Source organism: Orcinus orca, chromosome 2 (assembly GCF_937001465.1).
Source record: "Orcinus orca chromosome 2, mOrcOrc1.1, whole genome shotgun sequence".
Lineage (NCBI taxonomy): Eukaryota > Metazoa > Chordata > Mammalia > Artiodactyla > Delphinidae > Orcinus > Orcinus orca.
In genome coordinates this window covers 57,302,199-57,314,274 of record NC_064560.1, presented here as the reverse complement: position 1 = coordinate 57,314,274, position 12,076 = coordinate 57,302,199, and the positions used below count along the sequence as shown (strand labels likewise).

The window sequence follows — 12,076 nt, the reverse complement described above, 5'->3', positions numbered from 1 at the left end:
ATTTTAGTGAAAATTTTCCATCTGAATGTCTCCAGAGTCAGTCCCAAAGAAACAAAGACATGGACATTATTTTGATTTCTGGAATTTATTGTGAAATTGGATTTTTAATGAATCTCTGTCTAACTTATACTTAAGATTTTTCCTAACTATTTGTATATCTCTTGCTTCATGTGAAAGAAACTTTTTTGACATTAAAATTTATAAAGGGTGTTCTTTTATCAACTACAAGCAAAATAACACGATAAGTCTGGCTATACTGTCTATTGAATGTGAACATGAAAAGAACATCAATTTTTAGAAGTCATTGACAAACGTGCAGATATGAAGCCTTGAAAATAGAAACCATAATGATATTATTCATTACTGTGACAGGCCAATATGTAGGGACAAGTTTTTCTTTTTAAAACTAGATTAACTAAAAAGAAGTAATCCCTTACATTTGAACTTTTTGTGCTTTATTATTTATTTTATTTCATTTTTTATAGGCATGATTGTATATACGAAGTTCAATGACCATTTTTCTCTCTGGCATTTTTTTCCTGGCTATGATTATTTGTTTCATTTCATGTTTATTGCTGGAAATAATTTTGTCCTGTAGAGGATGGGAGTGTTAACAAAATCATTCACTTGGTGTCAACTATACCACTGAGCAGAAGACTAAACATTTAAGAGTTCATCAGCCCCATGCCTCTAAGCTAAGTTGGAGGTCTGACAGTGAGAAGCTTTCGGGGAACTACCACAAGGCAGAGGCTGAGTCTGACTCAGAAGAGGGCAGGCTAGGGTTGATTTCCCACATTGGGCAACTGTACAATGGAGACTACCTTCTGAAGAACTTGTGGTGGTCTCCCCTGAGAACCAGCCAGGTGCCTGTTCTGCAGAGGACATGGCTGCCCAGTCAGTACAGCCAAGAGAGCAGCTGGGGAGATGGGTAGGATGATAAGAACCTAAAGTTTTAAATAGGATTGGACTTAAAAAAATTATCTAAAACTGACCAGAAAGCTATATGTTTTGCCCTCAGTGTCATCAGGGTGTTGATAAGAGAAACAGACAAGGCAGAGTTGAAGGTTGCAGTGGTTGGAAAGAAACAAAATTTAGGTTTGTGTCCCACTGAGTTCAGGTTATCAAAAAAAAAAAAAAGAAAGAAAAAAAAACAGTTACCTATCTCCAATCTTTCATAATAATAGCAAAATATTTTATAATTTTAAGTTGAAGACAAGATTTGCAGAAATAAATACATTTTGAAATTTATTACTATAAAGTTGAACACAGTGTCTTATAATTTTAAAATAATCCACATCAGAAACTCTGGCTCCTGTTTGTGATGTAGAGAGCTGAAAAGAGAATAATTTCTACACTTATAACCAAAACAACACTTGAAAACCTACAGATTCACGACTTTCTTTGAATCTACCAGAGACTTGAAGTTGTAGGAAAACCAACTGACTTGAATAATAAGGAAGGAGAGATAGGACATATGTACTGGCTTACCTGGGGCAGATGCTTCTGGATATTTGTAAGAATTCAGCTAAGATTTTAAACAAAATGTTAAAGGCAGGTACAGACTAGTGAGAGAAGATAGAACCTCTGGGGGCTACAGACATAAGGGAAATTAATACTCACTTGAAGCTCTTCTCCAAGGACCTCAGTGGGTGGCCTCAAACAATGGAATATTACTCAGCCATAAAAAGAAACGAAATTGAGCTGTTTGTAATGAGGTGGATAGACCTAGAGTCTGTCATACAGAGTGAAGTAAGTCAGAAAGAGAAAGACAAATACCGTACGCTAACACATACATATGGAATTTAAGAAAAAAAATGTCATGAAGAACCTAGGGGTAAGCCAGGAATAAAGACACAGACCTACTAGAGAATGGACTTGAGGATATGGTTAGTCAGAAACTCTAGATATTGACATACAGTCCAGCCAGAGGGAAAATATTTGCCACAGCAATCATTAGGAGAAGATTTGTGAAAGATTTAGAACCATCTTTGCCCATTGAAAAGCTCTCAGAAGTTTCATATTTGACAGAGTGTTCAACAGAGCAGTTTATGACCCATCTGTGTGGGACAGAGATCTGTAAACCAATTTCTGGGTTAAGAGTGATGACTTCAGTTTTCTTGCTCAGAAACCTTTCTGGATGTGGGATTTGATCATGAGTTCATCTGAGGTTTGGACAGAGTCAGTGGATACCAGGCATGCCCTCTGTTCTGGGGCCAATAAGCTGAGTAAATTGACCATGACCTTGGGGTCAAGTTGCTGTATAGGATTCGTTTTGAGTACAGAGGCAGCAGATGGGGAGGGTCTGACCAGAGGGTCAACTTCACACTTGGTGTTTCTGAATCTTGGTTTCTTCATCTGTAAGACCATGCAACTTGTAACTGCCCAGTCCTGCCTCTGCTTAACTCACATGGTTGTTGGGAAACAATTAATAGCAAATGAGGGAGGACTCAAACAAATAAATAATGTAGATGAAGGTATTTGTACATGATTAAATGTTATGCAAATTAAATAATTAATTAACTTGTCTTTCTATTCAACAGTTTTTGATGAATAGTTACTCTGAAGATTTAGAGCTAGAATCTAATGAAGGGCCATGAATGCCAGGTGGCAAACTTTAGGATGTAATCTATCTGCAAGTAGTGGGAAACCAGGTTTTTGGTCAGCCAAGTGGCTTAATAAAAATATTCTTTTAAGAATATTCTTTTAAGAAGACAAGCCGGTAGCCATGTGAGAATTGTGACCCTATCAATTCTGTTTTCTGAATTGATCTTGAATTTGTTCCCCTCTCCTGTCCTATAGACACTGCCATAGTTCATTACTTAACATCTCTCATGTGGAATAGGTATTGCAATTATCCCCTAAATGGTCTTCTTGCCTCTAACCTTGTCTACTCTGATTCATTCTCCATGTGTACATGGAGAATTTTATCCGATTATTTATTGGTTTATTGATTGATGGGTGGATTCATTTATTATTTATTGAGCTCTATCATGCACAATGCCTTGGGAACATGGCAGCGATGTTTGCTGAAGAGTAGGTCTTGACATATTGCTGCTCTCTATCACCCATGCAATAAAGTCAAAACCCCTAGCATGACACACAACACCATTTCTAACCTGGACTCGGTGCCTCTTACCAGCCTCATGCCTTCTCTGCCTTATAACCTCCCTTGTATTCTGTACACAGCTATGTTCTATGGAGGCTGTGGAAAGGACTCTAAGGTAAGGATTGGGTATGAATTCTGGTTTGGAGATGTAATAGTGCGATGACCTTGGATAAGTCACTTAGGTTCTCAGTTTACTTATTTGTAACTGGGAATTATATTGATAAAACATACCTTAAATGTCTACTGTAAAAATCAATGATATAGGAATGTAAATTGACTAGCACGGTGTCTTATATCAGTTGGTTGGGTTACAAGTAACAGAACACCTGACCGTAGAGGTTTAAACAAATAAATGTGTAGAAATGGAAAGTAGTTTTTGATGTTGATTTAGTGGCTCAAAAATGACAGGGCTGAATTTCTGGACCCTCCTCTCATGCTGGTCACCTCATGTTCACAGGATGGTTGCTGTAGTCGCAGACTTTACATCTACATCCAAGGAAAGAAAGGGGAAGGGACAGCACCTGCCATATTACTCTTATTTTTTTTATCAGGAAAACAAAGCTTTCCTAAACTCCATAGAGCAGATTTTCCACTAGACCATTTTTTTTTCCAGAAGCATATCACATGGCCTTCTTCAGTTGCTAGGGTGGTTGGGAATTTGGAGAGAAAGAGTTTCCAGACTGGTTGAAACAAATCATGATTGGTCATTTGGTGATGGGCACATTGCCACTCTGAACAAATTTGGAATTCTGTTAACAAGGAAAAAGAGTGAATGGTATTGACTAACATTACACATTAGTATTTTCCAAACACATTAGTCATTAGTAGCATTACTCATTAGTGTTTTCAAACCTTTCCCCAAGAAATGCCACATGTTCACGTTGCTAAGTATTTGCACATAGTATGTTGTGTGCATACAACACCCTCCTCCTGCATTGTACTCACACAACTTTGTATTGTGCCTTTCCTCGATACATAAGCCATTTTCCATTTTCCCACATATTCTTTGTCATTTAAAAAATATATTTATTTATTTATTTGATTGCGCCGGGTCTTTGTTGCGGCAGGCGGGCTCCTTAGTTGCGGCAGGCGGGCTCTTAGTTGGGGCATGAGAACTCTTAGTTGCGACATGCATGTGGGATCTAGTGCCCTGACCAGGGATCGAACCCGGGCCCCCTGCATTATTGGGAGCAAGGATTCTTAACTGCTGTGTCATCAGGGAAGTCCCCATTGTCATTTTTAAAGGATACACAGAGAAGATCCATTACCTGGCTGCTTCATGATTTACTTAACCATTCCTCTATGGTTGGAAATGTATGTTATTTTCAATTTATTATTATAGGGAGAGGGGAATTTAGTTTTGCTAAGTTTAGTTCTAGTCCACATGTGTTACACAGATTATCTCATTCAAACCTTGAAACATTCCTATGTGGTAGGTATTATTTCCATTTAATAGATGTGGAAATCTAGGTGCTGAGAAATTAGTTTGCCCTAAGTCCTACAACTAGTGAGGAGTAGAGTTAGGATTCACAGAGAAGATGATTTAACTGCAAAAGTTGTGCTTTTTGATTGGAATCCACACTGAGATGGACATTTTTGTGCATGTATCAGTCCTGTTCAGATCCTCTTAGCTTCCCCATCTCTATGGCTCTGGGGCATATAGTTCAGCCTCAACTGCCTCTGTAGTGACCACATCCGGATAGACTCTGTCCAACTTCAGTGCACATCCTACTGCACTTCATTGCATGCCCCAGGATCCCTTGTGGAATCTGAGGTGTGAGACACTGAGGGACCTTGTTGGCATCCACACCTGTGCAGCCTGGAAGTATGAAGGAATTAATTCCTCATTGGGGAGACTTTGACCAATGGGAGATGGAAGCTGGGGTATAATTTCTTCACTTCCTCTTGACAGATGGACTGTGCTGATTCATGGTCATTGTACGGCCTTGCTCAAAGCAGTCTTTTTTTTTTTTTTTTTTTTTGTGGTACGTGGGCCTCTCACTGTTGTGGCCTCTCCTGTTGCAGAGCACAGGCTCTGGACACGCAGGCCCAGCGGCCATGGCTCACGAGCCCAGCCGCTCCGTGGCATGTGGGATCCTCCCGGACCGGGGCACGAACCCGTGTCCCCTGCATCGGCAGGCGGACTCTCAACCACTGCGCCACCAGGGAAGCCCCAAAACAGTCTTGTGAGATCAAATAATCAGTCTTGCTTAACACCAAGCAATGGGTAGCTCCTCGCCCCCCATGTTGGTTCTTTCTCCTTTTCTGCTTCATTCTCCCTTTTTCCCCCACTCCTGCTTCCTTGATAATAAAGGAGTGGTACATAAATGTTTAAAATTTCACCCTGGCTGTCTGAGCAACCCAGGCTGAGACAGTGCATAGAGTTATTTCATTATTTAGGATGATTTCCTTTGTCTAAAAGGGTTCCCACAGTGGGGTTACTGAATTTAAAAGTATGAATATTCCTATGCCTTTGAGAACTTTATAACTAACTTCAAATCTACCCCCACCTCCCACCCCGGCCCTTGGCTCACCCAGTAGATGACTATAGCTGGGGAGGAAGAAATTGTCCTCTACCCTTCTATGTTCTTCTGGCTGATCTAAGAATTAAATTAACATGAGACAGATTAACAAGAAAAAATCAAATGAAAGTTTAATAACATGTATACATGGGAAAGATCCAGGAAAGCTGAGCAGCTCGCTGAAATGGCCAGGTCCCCACTTTAAATACCATCTTCAGCAAAAGACAAAAGAGGATGTTGGGGATAGTGGTTTGTGACTTCAAAGGGGAGGAAAGCAATTGACCAGGAGATTGAAAAGCAAGTGTTTGGTAAACAAATGTTTGCTGCACCAACAGAGACAGTGGGACACAGAGAGGCATTTTAAGAAACAGACTTTGCTAGGTCCCTCCCTGTCTACCACACCTAGTTCACACTACGGTTACCTGTGGTGACAGCTCCCTTCTGGAACAGGTCCTCTTTTAGGCAGTGAGGGAGAAGGTCAAATTTTCTTCCTGAGTCTTTTTGGCCTTGATTGTTTTCAGCTCCAAATCATCCCATGCCAAAGAGGCATTTTGGTGTGGCAAATTTTGCTCCCCTACATCTCTATGTCTTTGTCAGACCGGCTTCATTCATTATTGAACTAAGGGTGGAGCTAAGATCCTGCTGGCAATGACTTACAAAGAAGGCTATAAACAGGAACGTTTATGACCACATACAACCAACACTGGTTCAATGTTAATGTGTGGAAAAACATAATCTTTGCTGAAAGGGAATTTTAACCATTTGAGTTTATTTTCCCTAGGGAAAAATACCCTAGGCACACAGCTTTAAGAGTGTGCTGGCCCTTGGTAATTGCGCTAATTACCTGTGAGCTAATTAGGGACCATTATGTATTCAGAAGTGAGATTTGCATCCTTCAAAATTTGCATTTCCAGCGAGAAGCTCATTCTCTATGCATCATAAGGTGAGTGTTCCCTGCTGATTTCCTTTCCTCATATATAAGCGGGGCTCACTCTGGGGCTGCTATAGTCAGAAGTCCATTAAGCAGAACCCGAAGAAGCCAGCAAGAGGAAGGAGCCTTCCGGAGCACACAGATGGGTCTGGGATCTATCTCGTTACAGAAACAACTATTTGGAGAGAGAATTCAGACAGCTTTTTCCAGAGGCTGCTTTTGAGTTTGTTCAGTCATAATCACAGGCTTTCCAGAAGAAACCAAATATCAGACAACTCCCTGAGTAAGAAATGGCCATTGCCAGGGCCCTTGTAAGATTCCAAGAGGAGCCTCTGTATTGCCTGGCGAGGCCTGCCACCCCGTGTGTAACAATACGCACAGTGGCATGGGGAGTTCCCCAGGGTCTGTGAGTTGCTTGCTTCTTCTCTGCTGTGTCCACTGACTTTCACCATGTGTCTCTGAGTTCCTTTTGGTGTTCTCCATGGACTGAAGCCTTCTCATTTCATGCCAGGGTTGTAGTTTGTTTCCGCCTTCCTAGGAGAAGAGAGGGAGAGGAGAAGGAAAAATGGTCTCCTTCCACTGGCCAGCTCTGACCACACATAGTGGGTTGCAGGACTGTAAGCTTCTCAAGATGGACTCTGTCCCCAGGCAGACACCAGTACTCATGATGTGAGCCATGGGCTGCTGCCATGGCCAGGGGAGTCTTGAGGTGTGAATCAGAACAAGATCAATATTTTAGCTCAGCAGAAGTTAGTAAACTCTGCACAGTGTAAAGAAAGTTAGATTTGGGTGCTAGGAGGCTTGGGGTCCTAGTTCTACTCTTTATTGACTATGTGATCTTATCCTTTCCCTGGAGTTGTAGTTCCCAAATGGGTAGGTTAGGATTAGAGTTGGAATAGTAGCTATGTGTCATGCATACAATCACTGCTATGTTCTCTGCTCCTGGAAGATGTTGTCGATCAATTACAGATTGATTTTACCTCGAATCCAGGCTTGGCCTCACAATTCTTCTCCGCAGGGCACTCCTGGTAGCCGTGCGAATTGAGATTGGACTTGGCTTGAGATGCAACCTCTTTCCTCAGGGTCAAATGATCCCCAAAGTCCTTTCAACAAACTGCCTGGGAACCAATTGTTTTTAAGTAGGTTAACATGAGAATTGAAATCTGGTTTACTCTAATAATTTGCTTAGTAAAACTCCCCTCCCCCACTGCCCTAATAACCCTCTGTATTAGTTTTCCATTGCTGTGTAACAACTTACCACAAACTTAGCAGCTTAAAACAATATTTCCTCTCCTTAAAAAACTCCCATTCATAATCTTACAGTTTCTTAGCTCAGAAGTCCTGGAAAGTTCAGCTGGGTTCTGGGCTTAGAGTCTCACCAAGCTAAAATCACGGTGTCTGTGGCCTGGACTCTGATCTGGAGGTTCTAGAAGAAAGTCTGCTTCCAGGCCCCTTCAGGTTGTTGACAGTCCTGAATTCAGTCCCATGTGTTTATAGAACTGAGATCCCCGTTTGCTTGCAGGCTATTGGCTGGGAGCTGTTCTCAGCTTCTAGAGGCTGCCTGCATTCCCTGGCACATGACCCCTCTGTCTTCAAAGCCTGCAGTGGTGCATCAGATCTTCCTCATGCTTCAGATCTCTTTGATTTCTCTTCTGCTTTCCTTCTCTGCATCCAGACAGAGAAAGTTGTCTACTTTTAATGGCTCCTGTAATCAGATTAGGCCCATCTGGTTAATGGCTCCTTTTAAAGGCCAGTGGTATCACATGACATAACATAATCACAGGAGTGGTATCTCATTATATTCACAGGTTATGAAGGATTTGGGAGGTCATTTTAGAAATTCTGCCCACCATATCCCCATGCAGAAATATCACAGATTCTATGTGAACAAAGTTAGAATTAATGGGTTTAACATGATGAGGTTCTACTGAATTAAAGATTTTTCTCTGTTCATTCAACAAACAGTGAAATACCTACTAGTACCAGGCACCTGAAGACAGTAGTCTCTGCCTGCAAGAAGTGCACAGTCTCACCCCAAAACCAAAAGTCCAGGACCAGACAGCTTCACTGGTGAATTCTATCAAGCATTCAAAGAACATTAATACCTATCTTTATCAAACTCTTCCAAAAATTAGAAGAGGAGGGATTACTTCCAAACTCATTTTATGAGGCCAGCATTACCCTGATACCAAAACCAGAGAAAGACACCACAAGAAAAGGACATTATAGGCCAATATCCCTGATGAACATAGATGCAAAAATCCTCAACAAAATATTAGCAAACCGAATTTGACAACACATTAAAAGGATCATACACCACGTTCAAGTGGGATTTATTCCAGGGATGCAAAGATGGTTCAACATCTGCAAATCAATCAATGTGATATACCACATTAACAAAATGAAGGATAAAAATTATATGATCATCTCAGTAGACACAGAAACAGCATTTGACAAAATTCAACATCCATTTATGATAAAACTCTCAACAAAGTGGGTATAGAGGGAATGTACCTCAACATAATAAAGGCCAATATATGACAAGTCCACAGCGAACTTCATTCTCAATGGTGAAGAGTTGGGAGCTGTTCCTCTAAGGTCAGAAAAAAGACAACGATGCCCACTGTCACCATTTTTGTTCAACACAGTATTGGGAGTCCTAGGTAGAGCAATTAAGCAAGAAAAAGAAATAAAAGACATCCAAATTGGAAAGGAAGATATAAAACTGTCATTATTTGCATATGACATGATATTATATATAGAAAACCCTAAAGACACCACCAAAAACCTGTTAGAACTAATCAATGAATTCAGTAAAGCTGCAGGATACAAAATTAATATACAGAAATCTGTTTCTATACACTAATAATGAACCATCAGAAAGAAAAATTAGGAAAACAATCCCACTTATAATTGCAACAAAAAGAATAAAATACCTAGAAATAAATTTGTTTTTTTTTTTTTTTTTTGAGGTACGCGGGCCTCTCACTGTTGTGGCCTCTCCCATTGCAGAGCACAGGCTCTGGACGCGCAGGCCCAGCAGCCATGGCTCACGGGCCCAGCCACTCCGCGGTATGCGGGATCTTCCTGGACCAGGGCACGAACCCGTGTCCCCTACATCGGCAGACGGACTCTCAACCACTGTGCCACCAGGGAAGCCCATAGAAATAAATTTAACCAAGGAAGTGAGAGACCTGTACACTGAAAAGTATAAGACACTGATGAAAGAAATTGAAGAAGACACAAATAAATGGAAAGATATTCTGTGCTCCTGGATTGGAAGAATTAGTATTGTTAAAATGTCCATACTACCCAAAGCAAGCTGCAGATTCAAGGCAGTCCCTATCAAAATTCCAATGGTGTTTTTCACAGAAATAGAACAAACAATCCTAAAATTTGTATGGAATCACAAAAGACCCTGAATAGCCAAAGCAATCTTGAGAATGAACAAAGCTGGAGCCATCACACTTCCTGATTTCCAACTATATTACAAAGCTATAGTAATCAAAACAGTATGGTATTGGCATAAAAACAGACACATAGATCAGTGGAACAGAATAGCCGAGAATTAACCCACACACAGCTTAACCCACACACAGGCTCCTTTATGACAAAGGAGCCAAAGAATATACAATGGGGAAAGGACAGTCTCTTCAATAAATGGTATTGGGAAAACTGGACAGCCACATGCAAAAAATGAAACTGGACCACTATCTTGTACCATATACAAAAATGAAATCAAAATGGATTAAACACTTGAATGTAAGACCTGAAACCATAAAATCCTGAGAGAAAACATAAGCAGTAAGCTCCTTGACATCAGTTTTGGCAATGATTTTTTGGGATTTGACTCAAAATACAAAGGCAACAAAAGCAAAAATAAACAGTGGGGCTGCATCAAATTAAAAAGTTTCTGCTCAGCAAAGGAAGCCATCAACAAAATGAAAAGGCAACCTGCTGAATGGGAGAAAATATTTGCAAATGATATGACTGATAAAGGGTTAATATCCAAAATATATAAACAGCTCATACAACTCAGTAGCAAAAAACCAAGCAATCTAATTAAAAATGGGCAGAGGATCTGAATAGACATCTTTCCAAAGAAGACAAACAGATGGCCAACAGGTACATGAAAATATGCTCAAAATCACTAATCATCAGGGAAATACAAATCAAAACCACAATGAGATATCACTTCACACCTGTTAGAATGGCTTGTCTCAAAAAGACAGGAAATAACAAGTGTTGGCGAAGACATGAAGAAAAGGGTATGTTGTGCATGGCTTGTGGACATGTAAATTGGTGCGGCCACTCTGGAAAACAGTATGGAGGTTCCTCAAAAAATTAAAAATAGAACTACCATATGATCCAGTAATTCCACTTCTGGGTATTTATTCAATGAAAATGAAAACACTAACTCAAAAAGATATATGCATCCCCATGTTCGCTGTAGCATTATTTACAATAGCCAATATATAGAGACAACCTAAATGTCCATCAATGGATCAGTGGATAAAGAAAATGTGGCATGTATTAAAAAATGGAATATCATTCAGCCATAAAAAAGTGAAATCTTGTCATATGTGACAAATAGATGGACAAACAGAGCATTATGCTAAGTGAAATAAGTCAGAAAAAGGCAAATACCATGGAATCTCACTTCTATGTGGAATCTAACAACAAACAAACAAAAACAAGATAGCCAACAAACACGAAAACCGAGCTCACAGATACGGAGAGCAGATTGGTGGCTGCCAATCTGTTGGAGGAATTGGGTGAAGGGGGTCAAAAGGAACAAAATTCCAGTTTTAAAATAAGCAAGTCATGGGGATGTAATGTACAACATGGCAACTATGATTAATAACACTGTATTGCATATTTGAAAGTTGCTAAGAGAGTAGATCTTAAAAGTTCTCATCACAAGAAAAAAATTCTGTAGGTATGTATGCTGATGGATGTTATCTAGACTTATTGTAGTGATCATTTTGCAATACGTACAAATATTGAATCATTATGTTGTACATCTGAAACTAATATAATGTTATATGTCACTGCACAGTCTAGTGGGGGCCAGTAATCACACAATGTTATAGGGTTATTTCAAATAGAGGTGGGTACAAATATATTGATGCCAATGAATTAGAAGTAACCTATTCTGCTTGGAAAAGTGGTGGGGGAGGTGATTATTGGGGAGTTTGCCAAGAATTTGAAATTTTGGTTGAATATCAAAGGATATAGTTCTGCCCCTCAGAATAGTATTTGGCAAGTTCCTTTTCCTTCCAGAATCCCAATTTCTTCATCAGTTTTATTAGAAGTTTAATTAAGATGATCTCTACAGCCTGTTTCACTTCTCTTGTCATCTGAATTCCAGGTAAATGTGTGTGAATGTGCAGGAGATGGGTGGGGATAAAGAGGATAAGAGAACCCCTGGAGGAATGTCTTGCCTGCCTGTCTCAACTTTCAGTGTCATCTGGGTTCCTTTGTCTGGCTCAGCAGGGAGGTCAGAGATGAGGTCTA

General features: G+C 40.2%; 1 long non-coding RNA gene across 1 annotated transcript; it reads right to left on the bottom strand.

The window, feature by feature from the left end:
* Positions 1 to 5,733: 5,733 nt before the first annotated feature.
* LOC117196012 (uncharacterized) lies at positions 5,734 to 8,036 on the bottom strand. Its single transcript, XR_004475984.2, has 3 exons — positions 7,818 to 8,036; positions 7,540 to 7,677; positions 5,734 to 7,093 (listed from the first exon to the last, which is right to left on the bottom strand). It is a non-coding gene; the product is annotated as an uncharacterized LOC117196012 (long non-coding RNA).
* Positions 8,037 to 12,076: the final 4,040 nt, after the last annotated feature.